This window comes from Stenella coeruleoalba, assembly GCF_951394435.1.
Source record: "Stenella coeruleoalba genome assembly, chromosome: 9".
In the NCBI taxonomy this organism is placed as follows: domain Eukaryota; kingdom Metazoa; phylum Chordata; class Mammalia; order Artiodactyla; family Delphinidae; genus Stenella; species Stenella coeruleoalba.
In genome coordinates, this window is record NC_137155.1 from 26,801,000 (window position 1) to 26,817,795 (window position 16,796).

The 16,796-nt window shown below is 33.9% G+C and overlaps 1 protein-coding gene across 11 annotated transcripts in view; it reads right to left on the reverse strand.

Annotated features, from left to right (window-relative positions):
• SEMA3A (semaphorin 3A) overlaps positions 1–16,796 on the reverse strand; it is an 859,827-nt gene that overhangs the window by 385,971 nt on the left and 457,060 nt on the right. For all 11 annotated transcript variants that reach the window (XR_013829775.1, XR_013829776.1, XR_013829777.1 and 8 more), the window contains one exon: positions 8,315–8,394. The gene's annotated coding sequence lies outside the window, so the exon portion shown is untranslated. The remainder of the gene's footprint in view (positions 1–8,314; positions 8,395–16,796) is intronic.

The following is a 16,796-nucleotide window of genomic DNA, read 5'->3' on the forward strand; positions in this document are numbered from 1 at the left end:
TATCAACGATCATTTTCAGTATTTTCCCTCTGCCAACTATTGGAGAAATTAAAGAGCACTAGAGAAAGCACCCCACGTATCATCATTTGGTGGTCCACTGCAAAAAGACTGATTTGCTTACCTTTCAATACCAAGTGCAATCTAATGATCCACAGAATACACTCTGATCCCTCCCACCCCGATCCTACCCATACAATGCTTCCAAAAGTGGTTTGATATCTTACCAAGGGACAGCTCAGAATTACCTGACTAAAGAGGAAATCTGACAACAGGAATGGAAAACAAAAACCCTCAAAAGAGAAACTGAAAGAACTAGGAGAAAACAAAAACGATGAAAGACATGAAGAACATCACAAAACTGTAATGAACATTTTCCAGAAATAAGAAAATCTATTTAGTTTATTAAAAATAAATAAGCAAACAAACAAGACTATAAGAAAAAAGAAACTGAGAACCAAAAAAGAGCTCTTAGCATTTAAAACTATGGTAACTGGAATAGGAACTATAATACAATGGTCAGAAGACAAAACCAGGAAAAATTCCCACAAAGTATGACAGCAAGAACACAAAATGGAGGAATATAGGTTAAAGAAAATTAATGGATCCATTAAAGCAGTCAAATATCAGATTTTTAGGGCTAACAGAATGAAAAGACAGAAAACTCAGGGAAGAAATACATATTATATATTATATATATTATATATAATTTCTTATATATATTCCACAGATCTATATATATATATCGACAATTATTTTATACATGTATATCAATCTATTTGTATCTATCTGTATTTATATATCTATATATAGACATAAAGGTATAAAGATCTTATATATATCAAGAAAATTTCCCATAACTGAAGGGCATTAGTCTTCAGATTAAAAGGGTCTGCTTAGTGCTTAGAGCAATTATCACAAAATAAAACAAATCCCAAATCTGACATAACTACATGTCAGAATATCAGGGACAAATGTAAGATCCTAAAAGGTTTTCTTTTTCTGGTGGGAAATAGGGGGGATATATGTGACAAAACAACAGAAATCAGATTGCATTAAATGCTCAACTTCAGCATTAATTAAACAAATGACTTGAAAATAAATAGATGCAAATATTAAGCATAGGAATGCTGGGTTGACCATGTTAATATCATCTAAAGTAGACATCAAGGCAAAAGCATCACCAAAGATAAGAAGAAACAGTACATAATGATGAAAGGGGCAATTCAGCAGGAAGACATACTGAGCATCAATGTGTATGAGCTTAAAAAAGAACCATAAAGTACAAGAAGCAATAATTGACAGAACTAGAGGAAGAGAAGAAAATTAAAATTGACTAATCATAGTAAGGGATTTTATTAGAATCACTAGACAAAAATAGATCAGTAAACACATAATGAATCTAAAATGCAGTATGAAACACATACAGTGGGCCTTAAGACAACTCTCAGTAGATTTTAAATGATTGATATCAGAGTATGTTCTCTAGCCACAATGAAATTAAACATCAATAATAATGAGAGATCTAAAGAAACACAAGTTGATTTATAAATTCAACAAAATCCTAATTAAAATTTCAGGAGGCTTTTTTTGGGGGTGGGGTGGGTGTTTTATTGGGAAAGCAAACCACCTAGAAGAACCAAAGAAATTTTAAAATTCAAAATATAGCTGACTTGGTCATCTGATAAAATTTAATTTTAAGACTACAAAAATCGGGCTTCCCTGGTGGGACAGTGGTTAAGAATCCACCTGCCAATGCAAGGGACATGGGTTCGAGCCCTGGTCTGGGAAGATCTCACATGCCACGGAGGAACCAAGCCTGTGCCCCACAACTGCTGAGCCTGAACTCTAGAGCCTGTGAGCCAAAACTACTGGGCCTGCATGCCACAATACTGAAGCCTGCACACCTAGAGCCCACGCTCCACAACAAGAGAAGCCACCGCAATGAGAAGCCCACACACCGCAACGAAGAGTAGTCCCCCCTCCACAGCTAGAGAAAGCCAATGTGCAGCAATGAAGACCCAATGCAGCCAAAAATAGATAAATAAAATTTTAAAAAAAAGAATACAAAAATCAAGAGTGTGTTATTGGCAAAAGGGTAGACAATGGAGAGAATTAGACAATCCAGAAATAGGTTACTGATTTTTGATGAATTTCCTAAGATAAGTCAATGGAGAAAAACATGTCTTTTCAACATATAGAACAACTAGACGTTGACACGGAATAAAAGGTTAATTTTGACATTAACTTACACTACATGCAAAAATTGACCCAAAATCGGTCATAGTCCTTCAAAACTAAACCAGTAAAATCCCTTAGAAGAAATACTGGAAAAAAAAATGTAACCTTAGGATAAGCAAGATTTAATATCCAACAATCATGAAAGAAGAAAAAAATGATATATTGCACTTGATCCCTACTAAAATTTTTGCTATTGAAAAGAAACTTAAGGAAATGAAAAAGAAATTTACAAAATGAAGGAAAATATTCACAAAACATATATATCTACAAAAGGACTTGTATCTAGATTATATAAATGCTCTTAAAACTCAAAATTATTAATAAGACAAAAAGCCAATTTAAAAATTTAGCAAAATATTTCAATAGATATATTAGAAAAGAAGGTATAAACAAATTAAAAGATGTTCAATATCATTAGTTATGAGGGAAATGCAAATTAAAGCCCCACTGAAATACTATTCCATATACATGAAAATGGCTAAAATTAAAAAACTGACAACATGAAGTTTTGCAAGGATGCAGAGCAGGGATCAGCAAACTTTTTGTTTAAAGGACGAGATAGTAAATATTTTAAGCTTTGAGGGCCATATGGTTTGTGTCACAATTACTTAATTCTGCTTTTGTAGCATGAAAGCAGCTCATTCATAATCAAATGAGTGTGGCTATGTTCCACTACAACTTTTTTTTTTTCTTTAAATAGTATACGTATTTTAAAGAAATTAGAAGAAATTTACAATCATCCAGATATTTACCAAAGTTTGATGCTATTTATTTTCTCCTAAAGTGCCAAATTCCTATCTGGTATCATTTCTGTTCAATCTGAAGGACAATCCTTGAAGTACAGGTCTGCCAACAATGAATTTTCTTACTTATCTTTTATTTCAAAATATCTTCATTTTGCCTCCCACATTACAGAATATTTTCATTGTATACAGAATTCTGGGTTGAAATTTACTTTTTTTAACATCTTTATTGGAGTATAATTGCTTTACAATGGTGTGTTAGTTTTTGCTTTATAACAAAGTGAATCAGTTATACATATACATATGTCGCCATAACTCTTCCCTCTTGCATCTCCCTCCCTCCCACCCTCCCTATCCCACCTCTCTAGGTGGTCACAAAGCACCAAGCTGATCTCCCTGTGGTATGCAGCTGCTTTCCACTAGCTATTTTACATTTGGTAGTGTATATATGTCCATGCCACTCTCTCACTTTGTCTCAGCTTACCCTTCCCCCTCCCCACATCCTCAAGTCCATTCCCTAGTAGGTCTGTGTCTTTATTCCCGTCTTGCCCCTAGGTTCTTCAGAACTCTTTTTTTTTTTATTCCATATATGTGTGCTAGCATACAGTATTTATTTTTCTCTTTCTGACTTACTTCACTCTGTATGACAGACTCTAGGTCCATCTACCTCACTACAAATAGCTCAATTTCGCTTCTTTTTATGGCTGAGTAATATTCCATTGTACATATGTGCCACATCTTCTTTATCCATTCATCTGTCAATGGACACTTAGGTTACTTCCATGTCCTGGCTATTGTAAATAGAGCTGCACTGAACATTGCGGTACATGACTCTTTTTGAATTATGGTTTTCTCAGGGTATATGCCCAGTAGTGGGATTGCTGGGTTGTATGGTAGTTCTATTTTTAGTTTTCTAAGGAACCTCCATACTGTTCTCCATAGTGGCTGTATCAATTTACGTTCCCACCAACAGTGCAAGAGGGTTCCCTTTTCTCCACACCCTCTCCTCCACTACAACTTTATAAGTACAGCTGAATTTGGCTCAAGAACTATAGTTTGCAGACCCATGACACAGAGCAATGGGAATTCTCATATGCTGATCAGGTGAGCGCCAAATGGTACAACCACTCTGGAAAACTGTTTGTCATTTCTTAAAAAATTAAACATACACCTACCAAATAACTCTGATATTCCAATCCTCCATGTTTTTCCAGGAGAAATGAAAACACAGTCCACACAAAGGCTTGCACACAAATGCTCAGAGAAAATTAATTAAGAAAAGTCAAAAGTTAAAGACAACTAAATATCCACCATCAAGTGAATAAACAAATGTGTATCCCTCAATGGAATACTGTCCAGCAATAAAAATAAATGAACTCCGGATACAAACAAAGTAAATCTCTAAACCATTATGCTAAGTAAAAAAAAATACACACAAATATGTATACTTATTTCGTATAAAATGCAAACTAATGCATAGTACGAAAAAAGTAAAAGGTCACAAGGAATCTTGTCAGGGTGGAGAAATACTCTATGCTTTGCTTGTGGGGGTGGTTTCATGGGTGTACAGCAATGTCAAAACTCATAGAATTGAGCCCTCTAAACCGGGTGTAGTTTCTGTTACCTAAATTATCCCCTCAGTAAAGTTAGTAAGGGAAAAATAAACTGACAGAGAGCCTTCACCCAAAGAAGTTGTACACATCTCAAAGAGTTTAACAGAGACAAAGGTTCTATGCAGAATTTTGCCATATATATATACATATATATAGGCAAATATTTATATATATTTAGACATATATTTATATATATATATGTAGACACATATATAGAGACATATATTTAACCAGCCATAAAATTCCATTCCCCCAAAAAGGGTTGTTCCTTGAGGTAGTGTAGTACATATGTCTTTCTCTTATTACCCAATCTTTTTTTGCTCAATTATTTCCACCCACTGACAGACTTCTCTTTGTGAAAGAAGAGAATGTCACCTCTTTATTTTGTTCACACAAATATCAATTGCAGTTGAAGACAACGCTGATAAATAATGGAAACTGTCAACAGACAATCCCAAAATGAATAAGGAAGAAAATCCAGCAAAAGCAGTATTTTGGAAGCAAGATATGATGATATAAAGAAAAGAACTGTAGAATGAGAGCTTGGAGTTTACGTTCTTAGTCTCTGTAATTTGTATTAAATTTTTCTTGGCCTTGGTTTCCTTATGTAAACAATAAAATGATCTCCTAAGTCCCTGCAGGCTCAGAAATTCTGTGGACCTAAAATCATTTAGCACAGATTATCAAAGACAAGAAAAAAACAAATCAAAGTTTAGGGAAAGAAGGAATTATTAGCCAGAAAAATAAATGACTCAGTCTGAATCTGAAGCAGACTTTGTGCAAACATGCAGACAATGAAGTTTTTTTTAAAGAGGTAGGTAACATTCCTCTCCTACTCATGGCCACTCTGATCCCACCATCACTGAGTGCAGAGGAAGGTAGGCATGTACTAGATTCCCTCAGGAGGCAAGCCATGCCTCTAAGCATTCCTTCTGACTCTCTGGGCACTAATATGTGGCCAGGGTAATGAGGTAAGAGCTTCCTAGTTGCCCAGGTCACCAAGATTCTTGTCACTACAACTAAGTAGGAGCTCAGTTCCAGCATGATTTTCTTAGCTCACCTTTCTCTTTTTCTTTAAAAAATGTCTCAGGACTTCTCTGATAAGGAAAAAATATTTTAATTCCTTGAAAAATCTTAGAAGTGAATATTGAATATTATTAAATATTGAAATATTATTCAATATTAAATATTGAAATACTAATATGCTATAAGATAAGAGAACCTGTTCAACAATCAAAATTAAATAACAGATAAATACAGGAACATTTTGAGTTATTCATCATTTTTTTAAAAAGCCTTTATCTATTAAATACTGACATCCTTTAGAGAATTTTAAATGTTTTAAATGGTTTTGTTTTAACTCAATTCACCAGCAACTTATTTATATAAAAAGGTTCATACTCTTTCTTTCAGTCACTCACTAAATAAATACTGTCTGTTCCTTAAATTGGTGGGAGGTGGGAGGCGTACAGAATAAAAAATATTTTTCACCTTAAAAAAGCTTACGATCTAGAGTAGAAAAATGACATACTTAAATATCCATGAAAAAAGAACTCTTTTGAAAGATAAGGTAAATAAAAAAGTACTTTGTACAGTATTCAAAAAAAGGGAAAACTATACTGTACATTTCAAAATTCAAGTTTTAAAATAAATCATAAAGTGTTTCAAAATATGTAAAAAATGTAAGCAAGTAAAATTAGGTATTGTTAGTCCCATGTAAATGAGAAAATTAGATAAAAGCAAGGTAATTTTCTCAAGGCCACACAGTAATTCAGCTTGAAAATCCGGAACTATGTGAGTCTGGAATATAATTTCATTCTAGTATATGAGAACTTCCTACAAAACAGACCAAAGTTATTCAGTAGTCATAAGAGAATGAACTTTGAATGGAATAACAAATTATATATACTACTCTTAATCTTCTTAGCATTCTGATTTGTATCTTCTTCTTCCTTCTTATCCACACCTTTTTAATTTTTCTTTTTTAGTTAATGTGGAATTTTATCTCGTATTCCTCTCTTCCAAAATCAGCACATCTTTTTCTTAAGTACAGTCTCTTTTAGTTGCCTTCTACTTTTTTAATGGACGCTTAAAATTTCTGTCATGAGCTTCCTAGTAAGGTATTTGTATATATTCAATCTAGAATTTGTTAAGAATCAAACTTATATGAAGCCATGCCTAGGAAACAGTCTATATTTGCAGAACTGTTTTCAGATTCAGGAGAGGAAAAAAATGCCATGTATCTTGGCATTCCCTAAGCAAATAAGCCATTAGATAATAGAATTAGCAGGACAGAAAAAGTACACTGACTGCCTACTCTTTAAAGTAATTATTTATATTAAATATTTTAAATACATTTACAGGCAGATATTCTCCTTCAGGTTGCTTCTGTTTAAAAAAGAAAAAATAAAAAGGAGAAAATAAGGGATAAAGTAGCCCTGTCACTGAAATGGATACTGATAAAAAACAGGTCTCAGGCCTCCCACTTTGGGATGGCCAGATTGCATTTTCCAACAAACTGATATTTATCTACCCTAGTTTGTATTTGTATCACTCAAAGCCTAGAATCGTAAGTTCAATTCTGCAAATAGTTCTATTAGATGCAATACCTGGAAGTAAATTTCATCAGATTTTTGGTGAATTTACTACTCTTTTATAAATATTCATGAGTTGACAACCAGTCACTGTCTCATCTCAATCCAATGTGTACATTGTTAATTGCATTCAGTGATTTAAGACTCATCCATATGGACTGCTGATGCTTTTACAAATTAATTTTGAAAAACTGGCTTGATTGTCAAGTATACATTAAAGATGTTGATGGCAATGACATAGAAATCAAGTCTATATATGACTTTGGCCTTCATAAATTTGCGACAGATTTTAATTAGGACCCAGGAAATTTACTTTGTGAACCATGCCTCCTTTATTTGTGTCCTATGAGGCAACTACTCATAGATGTTTAGTGTATGTTTTCACTCCTTTCTTCATTCCTTCTAATAGCAATATATATAATACAGCGGGAATGGTAAGCCTAATGCCGGTAAATTTTCTTCCTACTTCATACGATGAAATGAGTCTTGAGCAACAATCACAGTTAAACAGGGTTTTTAAAAAAGTAATATGTATACATTCAGATTTCCTAACCATATTTTATTTTAAAGGTAATATTTCAGTCTCTCACATCTGAGGTCAAAATTAAGACAGCATAACACATTAAAAACTGACTCCTTCTTCTGTGTTTGGCACTTAAACTTTTGAATGGCTTCGAGTTGATAGTAACCGTATGTGGTCCAGGAAATGTAGAAGGGGCAGGCTAGCCAAAGGATCTTTCTGGATGGCAATCTGCCCACACACCATCTACCTCTGCTCTGTGGCTCCCAGGGAACATGGAAAACCCAGTCTAATTCCTAAGTATAACAAACTTTTTAAAAAAAGAAAAAAAAAGAAAGAAAGAAGAGCAAAATAGTAGCAATCCAGATCTTGACATTTTAAAGGGGTAATGTGGCTTCCCTAAACACTATTTTTTTTTAATGTTGGAGCCCTCTCATATAACCAAATCATTCCACAGAATAGAAGACTATACAATTGAAAACAGAAAGTGCCCTTAATTTTTAGAAATTACCTTATAAATTATGTGCCAAAGAAATGTACTAGTAAATCTAAGTTCTCACCAAACTTATTAACGTACAAACATGTGCCTATTTTCAAATCTCTTACCTCTTTCCAAGAAGAATTCTTAATTCCTGGGGTACATTTGTTCAGTCCAACTGTTTAAGTACCTGGACACAGTAAGTACCCTATAAAAACAAACAAGGTCATTCTTAGAATTCAATGTAAATAAAACAATTAGCTGTTAATTAATAGGTGCTTAAAAGTCAGTATAAATTTTTTTCAAACCACTTTAATTCCTTGCATTGGAAAATGTAAGAAGGGAAAAGGTATTATGGGAGGCAGACACTGAATTTGACAACCTTTTCACTCTGGCTCCTTCAAACAAATGACAATTTGTAATCACTAATTGGATTTGAGGTACTTTGAAATAATTCACTATTTAGTCTCTGACTCTGCTAAAGAATAGCTGATTTATTTGAGAGTTAGCTGAAACTCTAACACGCTCTATTGATTTGTCCCTAATGCTATGATGTCATTAACATTTTTCACTACTGATGATGAAAGGCTCAAAGTGACAACGCAACTAAGAAGTAATTTCATGGCACTGCTAGCAAGTAACAGGATTTCATTTTAACAAAAGCTTTTTCTTTTTTCCCAAATAAAGAAAATATAAATTTTAAATAACTGAATCTTTTTAAATATGAAATTTAAAATATGCTTTGAATAGTTTTATTTTACTAAAATAGATGCATTGTAACATTAGTCTTTCACTATTTCATATTTGAATAAATAATAAAAACAATGTAGAAAACAAAATAAAGACAATTCAAATCTGGGCCAAAAACCTAATATTATCTCAAAAAAAAAAAAAAAGAATGTAATGGAGATTCATTAGCTAAGTATTAGCCTTATTAAACAATATTAATCTTATTTGTCAATAAAAACTACAGTAATACAGAAGTAGTGTTCTCACAGTTATTTCCAATCCTGTTTCTTTTACTGTACATTTTTGGGAAATATAGATGATTTCTATAATAATATTTTTTCAGAAATGTAGAACACATTATCCCACATGCTTCTTTGGATCCCTTACTATGTGATAGTATTAGGGATAACTTAAGAGTTGATTTAAGCTAAGGATTTATGATAGGTATATAAATAAAAAACAGAAAATTTACTACCCTAAATATATATGCACACATTGAAACTCAAACATAAATACCATGTTCAATATTCCTTGCACACATACATTACAAGGTGGTGAAATTGTTTCACGGTGGAAAATGAGATCTTTGCAGGAGAGGAGTCAAGTAACTGAGAGACTAGTGTTTTTGAAGAGTCATCTCTTTGAACGTTAAAATTACCGTACTGTATGGCAAGAAAGAAGTTGGAGAGAGTAAGAGTAAGCTAAAGCTAAAATCTTTAAAGAAGAGGGGAAGTGACCAGAGGTTGGTGGAAGACTTCTACAAAGAGGAGTATCAGGTGATACCTACCAATGTCATGAGATCACAGCTAGGGAATTTAGGGAGGAAGCAGGAGACTGCGCTGGAAGTGACTGAGGAGCAACAGAACATTACCTTCCCTCCAATCCCAGCGATTTAAGTGATGTGACAGGAATATAGCACTCTCTGGAAAGTGGGCATGAGAAGCAGTGTCATCAGGGAAGAACCAGGCTTCATTTAGAGAGAAGAAGAAAATACACATAAGCAGTTGAAAATAAAGAGGCCAGGTTGGTGAGTTCCAGAGAGCATGGTGAAAGAGCACCAGGAGACAGACAGAATTTGAGGATGAGAATTAGAGCCTTGAGAATCAGGAATGACTTGAAAGTTCTGGTTACTGACCTAACAGGAAAAAACAGGCATGATAAGTCAAATCCTCATTTTCCCAAGACAGACCACAGGGATGACGCTGGGCATGTCAGTGAAGGCAAAGGGATGGTTGTGGGGCTCTGTCAGGCATGTTCAGGGCTTTAGGGTGACCACTTGACCCTTGATAATAGTGCTGTTTGATACAGCAAATGATGTGTGAATTCCTCTTGATTTCGGATGGACACCTTTAGACTAACATAGGGGGAGTCCTTCTTCCATGACCTCCATCAGTAATGGCCTGTACGTGAGGAACGTATACCACGTGTGGGCTTCACTTTGACTTGTGCAGAAGAAATTCTAATGGCCAGTCTAGGGGTCAACTTACTTTGAGGGCATTGCCAGTCTCTTGAGCCCAGCTGATGGTGGCCATACCTACCATGTGGTTGAATATTCTGCATATGAACACTCAAAGGCCTGCAGAGGGGTGGGTCAGAATATTTCAGCATTCTGATCTCCTGAATTTCACTACTGGAAGCCTCAAGAAAGGGAAGTTTTGTTCCAAATATAAGGTCTTCTGCTTTTTATGTCTTTGAATTTTCTCTTATCCTGATGTTACAAAAGTTTTAACTATTTCGTCAACAGCTTCATAAACTTTAACTGGACTGATCATAAACCATGTAGACATTTTTTATTAATTCAATAAATATTTATTGAGTATTTACTCTGTGCCAGACAATATTTTAGGCAGTAGTGACAAATAATTAAAGTGCCTGGCCTTAAGGCACTTAAATTTTATACAAACAATAAGCCAAATAACATACAAACTTGTAATACAATGTCAGGCAATGTTATGTGCCATAAAACAAAAGGATAGAAGGTGGGTGGGTATTAATTTGCTTGGGATGGCCAGGGAAGTACTCTCTGAGTTGGTGACATTTTACCTTAGGTCTGAAGGAGGAAACCATGTGCATATCTCGGGAAAGAGTATTTACGACCAAAGGAGCAATAAATACAAAGGTCCTGAGGCCAGACTGTGCACTGATTGCTCCAGAAAAAGCAATAAAGTCAGTGACTAATGAGTGAGGGAGGAGTGACGTGAAGGAAATGGAGAGGCAAAATATAATATGGTTATAACTGTAAATAAATTTGAACTGGTAAAAAAATGTACTATAAAAATTGGTAAAATCTAGGCCACAAACACAATTTTCTAGTTAATAACAATACAGTGGTCAAATCAAAATATTGTAAAATGAAACAAACAACCAAAAAAAAAAAAAAGAAAAGAAAAAACCCAACTACAGATAAAGTAATTAAAATTGCTTACTTACACAATGGAGGTTTTATTACTTCATTTATCTCTATATCAAACTGACCACCATGGAACCATCATGTTGGTCAAAAAAAATTTACTCTAACACTTAAGATATTGTTTAAACTATGATTAAATACTTGTTTGACAGAATGAAAATGTGCCTCTTCTCTGATAAAATAGAGAAGCTTCTGGCACAGGTGAGGTTTTCCACATATCTTTGGGAAGATTATATGAGCCAAGTAAGCACCTGCCTATACAGGATATCTGATCCAACCTGACAGTTCTTTTTTTCATTCACACCATGTAATTTTTTTTTTTTTTTTTTGCGGTACGCAGGCCTCTCACTTTTGTGGCCTCTCCCATTGCGGAGCACAGGCTCCAGACGCGCAGGCTCAGCGGCCATGGCTCACAGGCCTAGCCGCTCCGCAGCACGTGGGATCTTCCCGGACCGGGGCACGAACCCATGTCCCCTGCATCGGCAGGCAGACTCTCAACCACTGTGCCACCAGGGAAGCCCAACCATGTAATTTTTCAATAAAATCTCTCTCAGAAGGGGTTCCATTTGTGTCAGATAAACATTTCTAACCAGCATACTTTCAATTTGTTCTAAAATGATAGTAGCAAGTAAAACTTAAATGGGAAACTCCTATTGCAAAGAGATTGTAACTCTTTATCTTATCTATTTCTTTTCTTTGATCCTGGTGTTCTCCTGGAAACTCTAAGGAAGTTGTGACATTGACAAATCTGATGTCTGCTAGTTCCTACCGGGATGTACTAAGAACAAATGTAACGTTTTATTTTCTGTGGTTCTTGTTTTCATTAAGCAATGATTTACTAGGAGTCAGTTGAATTAAAACTTGCATTGGTCATTTTCTTTAAAAATAACATAGCAAATTTATTGCAAAGACTTAAAACTTTCTTTATATTTCTAGAAAAGTTCTTTCCAAATTTAATCTCTCTCTTTCCATTTTTCTCCTTTCCTTCTTCTATCTCTCCTTCTCTTTTCAAAAGTGGATGAAAAGATGAGGTAATTTGAGAAATGGATACGAAAACATTTAAAACTCATCAATTGAAATTTAATTTCATTTCTGATGCAGAATTCAAAGTGATTTTGATTAGAATTAGTAGATATATTTCAAATAACTTAAAGATATGTGTTGTCTGTTCTGAATGTTTAAATTGTTCTAAACTGTAAATTTAAGTAACTTCAAAGATTATTATGTTTAATTATATAAATTCCATGTTTTACTTATTTATTAATACATTAAAATACTTATTAAATATATCCAAGGACTACCCTGGTGGCGCAGTGGTTGAGAATCTGCCTGCCAATGCAGAGGACACGGGTTCGAGCCCTGGTCCGGGAAGATCCCACATGTCGCGGAGCAACTAGCCTGTGCACCACAACTACTGAGCCCCTGTGCTACAACTACTGAAGCCTGTGCGCCTAGAGCCTGTGCTCCACAACAAGAGAAGCCACCGCAATGAGAAAACGTGCACCGCAACGAAGAGTAGCCGCTGCTCACTGAAACCAGAGAAAGCCCACGTGCAGCAACAAAGACCCAACGCAGCCAAAAATAAATAAAATTTATTAAAAAAAAAATTGTATCTAATATGTCAGGCCATGTTTTAGGTGTAAAATTAAATTAGGCATGCAGCTAAAATATAACCTCTGGGGAAGAAGGACTTGCTTTTTATTTGTCACTATATACCCAGTGAATAGAACAATGTCTGGTAGAGAGTAGCATTCAAATAGGGATGAACTTATTTGCAAAGCAGAAATAGAGATACAGATGTAGAGAACAAACTTATGGATACCAAGCGCGGGAGGGGGAGTAGGGATGAATTGGGAGGTTGGGATTGACATATACACACTACTATGTATAAAACAGATAACTAACGAGAACCTACTGTACAGCAAAGGGAACTCTACTCAATGCTCTGTGGCGACCTAAATGGGAAGGAAATCTAAAAAAGAGGGGATTATATGTATACGTATAAGTGATTGACTTTGATGTACAACAGAAACTAACACAACATTGTAAAGCAACTATACTCCAATAAAAATTAATTTAAAAAAACCAACAAATATATACAATGAATATGTATTTTAAGTGAATGTATATATTTGAATGAATGTATATATTTGAGTCAATGAAAGAATATATGTTCCTGTCTCCCGTCTTTTATTTTACTGAGAGACAACTAAGTTAATGATGAAGTTCAATATGATGAATATAATGATGGTCATATGTACTGAATGCTTAGGAAACACAGAGATAAAAATCTGAGTCAGATTATAGGGGTGTTCAGGGCTCCAAGTCTCTGAACAGAGGATTAAAGACACACAGTCAAGATTTAGAGTATACATATCTGGGGCTGATATATCATTAGGAAATACAGCAAATTGCTCAGGGAAGACACATACATCTTTCAAGTTCCCAGATTATGTAAGTTGTGAAAAATTGAATGACTTCTAAAATATGAAAAAAGATGCAAATTATAAATTAAGAAATATTCAAATAAATTCCTGTTAAATATAAACTCTCAGCCTTATTAATTATTAAACTGAAAGCTTTTTTATATTTAAGATTCTTTTACTCTGCAAGTATCCCTAAATATGCATAAAAATTGTTAAAAAAAAACACAGAAAATGATAATGAAATGAAAGGGCACATTTATAAAGACTTTTCAAATTTTTAAAACAAAAACAAATGTTAAATGATGAACAAAGGTAGAATTAATATATTTGAAGTAATATGAAGTGAGGCAACTGAAACAACAAAATGACATGTGGTGCTTCACACGACCTAAAACAGGTCATATTATCCAGTCTTTCACTGGCTGAAGATAAATATAATTTCATCAAAATATTTGCATGGCATCTATCCTTTCAGTAAACAAATTCTAAATCCCAAAGTGTCATTGACTATCTCACGTTTAGAATAGAGACCTGAAGCTAAAAACTTTATTATTTTTATTTTTCAGTGAGATTACAAAGTAACAGAAAATTAGCATATTTGCCCTTAGTTTAATACCCTTCAGAATAATTGCTACCTTAAATAAACTGCTTAGTGTCTTTTCAGGTGACTTTAAATCAGCCTGGACAAATTACTTGGGACAGTTTTAGGTCATTAAAAGGTCATGAAGAGAGCCCCAGTGGTAACAGATAATTCCTAAAAGCTTTTAAAAAATTACACTGAAAACAATTTTCTCCCAATAAAATAAATTCTATGAACTATTATAAAACTGATCACCTACAGCTTAAATACTTGAGTTTACTCATATTAATAATTCTAGTAAACTTGTATTCACATATATCTCCTAATATATATATATTGTTTACATTAATATGCACTGTATAAAATTATATATAACACATTCACAACACATATGCACATGCAAGCACATGTGTGTTTACTCACATACACACACATACACAAACTCTCCTTGGAGAATCTTTAGCTGATTTGTACATACTTTGCAATGTTTTAATTAAACTTTAAACTTAAATCATCTAACGGCTTAGTAGCACCACAATTTCCGTACTCCTTATTTCCATCTGAATATATGTGATCACCTATATTCTAAATATATATAATCCCTTCTTCTGAATATATATGATTCCTTACAAGACTGTGAATCTTTCTATTACTTCTTAATCATAGTTACAAACATGACTGGTACATGTTTTTGAAGCTTTCTGATGTTTGCAACACCTCCTATTGTAAAGTTGTTTGCCAAGTAGATTTATTATTTTTCTCTTTGAAACACTGTGAATAAGATATCAGACTTCTTTAACCACACTGGCCACTTGCCTCTAATTAAGTCATGCATTGTTATTTATCATTTTTTCAGAGTATCAGCTCTGATACACTTAAATGCTTATTTTCTTTGAAGTTCTATTGCCATACAAATCAAAAGAATCCAATTTTGAGAGCAAAACAGTAGAAATTAGGAGGAGAATGAAACTGTAAGTCTATAAATCTTTTCACTTATTTAAAAACAAAAATATTGATTCATAGTTATTTTGGAATAAATCAAATTAATTACTATTGTCCTCTTCTGTGGTCTCAAATATTTTAACAATAGGTTTCATCCTGTAAATTACCTGTTAAGAAATTTTTTTTCTTTCCTCTTAGCTTGAATGCTACCATATTCAGTTTTACACTTAAAGTAATAGAAAAAATCATGCTTGTTGAGTGAGTTTGTGATAGAAAGGTCTAGAAGTATATGCTGTGTCTCCAGATGTGTGCTTATGATGAGTGAAGAGAGAGAATCATTTCTGTAACTATGACACCCAAATTTTCTACCCTTTTCAAGTTCATTCTAGACCTGGCCTTGTCCTAAAACATTTTGATAGTCTTAAACCCCCCTTAAAATTTACTCAGTGAATACATCTAGTTTTTTAATTAAAGAGGTAAAATTTTAATTAAGACAAAGATTGTTATAAATCTATGATCTTATTCCTTGGAAACATTAGGGAAATAAAAATTATAGACAAACATTTAGGTATCTTATATACTGCATATTACAAAGCACTCCATTTTTTCACCAATGAGTATCTAACCTTCCCTTAGTGAAGCTAATGTATTATATTATATAATATTGCATAAGTGAATTATATCTATATCATGCTAATCTTAATAACAAATCAAACATTTATAAGCAGCCATCAGCATTATTAGCTCCATTAGGGAAAAAAACAGAATTATCTAAAAATGTCAAGCAACTAACATATTAGTATACTGAGTAACATAACTTTAAGATAAATGTTTAAGATTGCATTATGGTCAAAATATTTACATCCCCTCTCCACTGTGTCCCTACGAATGAGGAAGATTATACTTCCTACTCCTTTGATGTCAGTCTTGGTGATGTAACTTGATTTGGCAAATAGAATGTGCGTGATAGTGCCAGGGCCTATTTCTGAGCAGAAGTTGCAGGACCACGGCATGGTTCGGCCATCACTCTTTTGCCTGGGATATAAGCTAATTCTTAAGTCTGGGTACAAAATAATAGAGCAGAGCTGAAACTGTCACACAAAATATATATAATGTGAATGGTATTTTAAAAAGCTTTATTCTTACTGAGATCAAGCCATAGTTGGTGAGAAAATTTTACTGGAGGTTGGAAAGATGGTGACCCACATAACGCTACAGAGCAATATTTGGCAAAACTGTAAACTGCAATAACCTGGGGAGCATATAATGTTTCAAATTAGCTGTGGCTTCAAGTTGCTGTCGTTATTTAGTTGGTACTGGCCAGTTTGTAAGGAGAATCAAAAAAAAAAAATAGAGGGAATCTAGAAATTTCAGGCCTGACATTACTGAAAGATGAAACTGCTTCTTTTCATTACTTAGTAAAAGAAAAACTGTGAAAAGCTTTAAGTCACAAAAGATAATTTCAACACAGCCTCTTAGCAAAGAGCAAATCCAGACTGTAACTTTCACTCCCATCCTTAAAA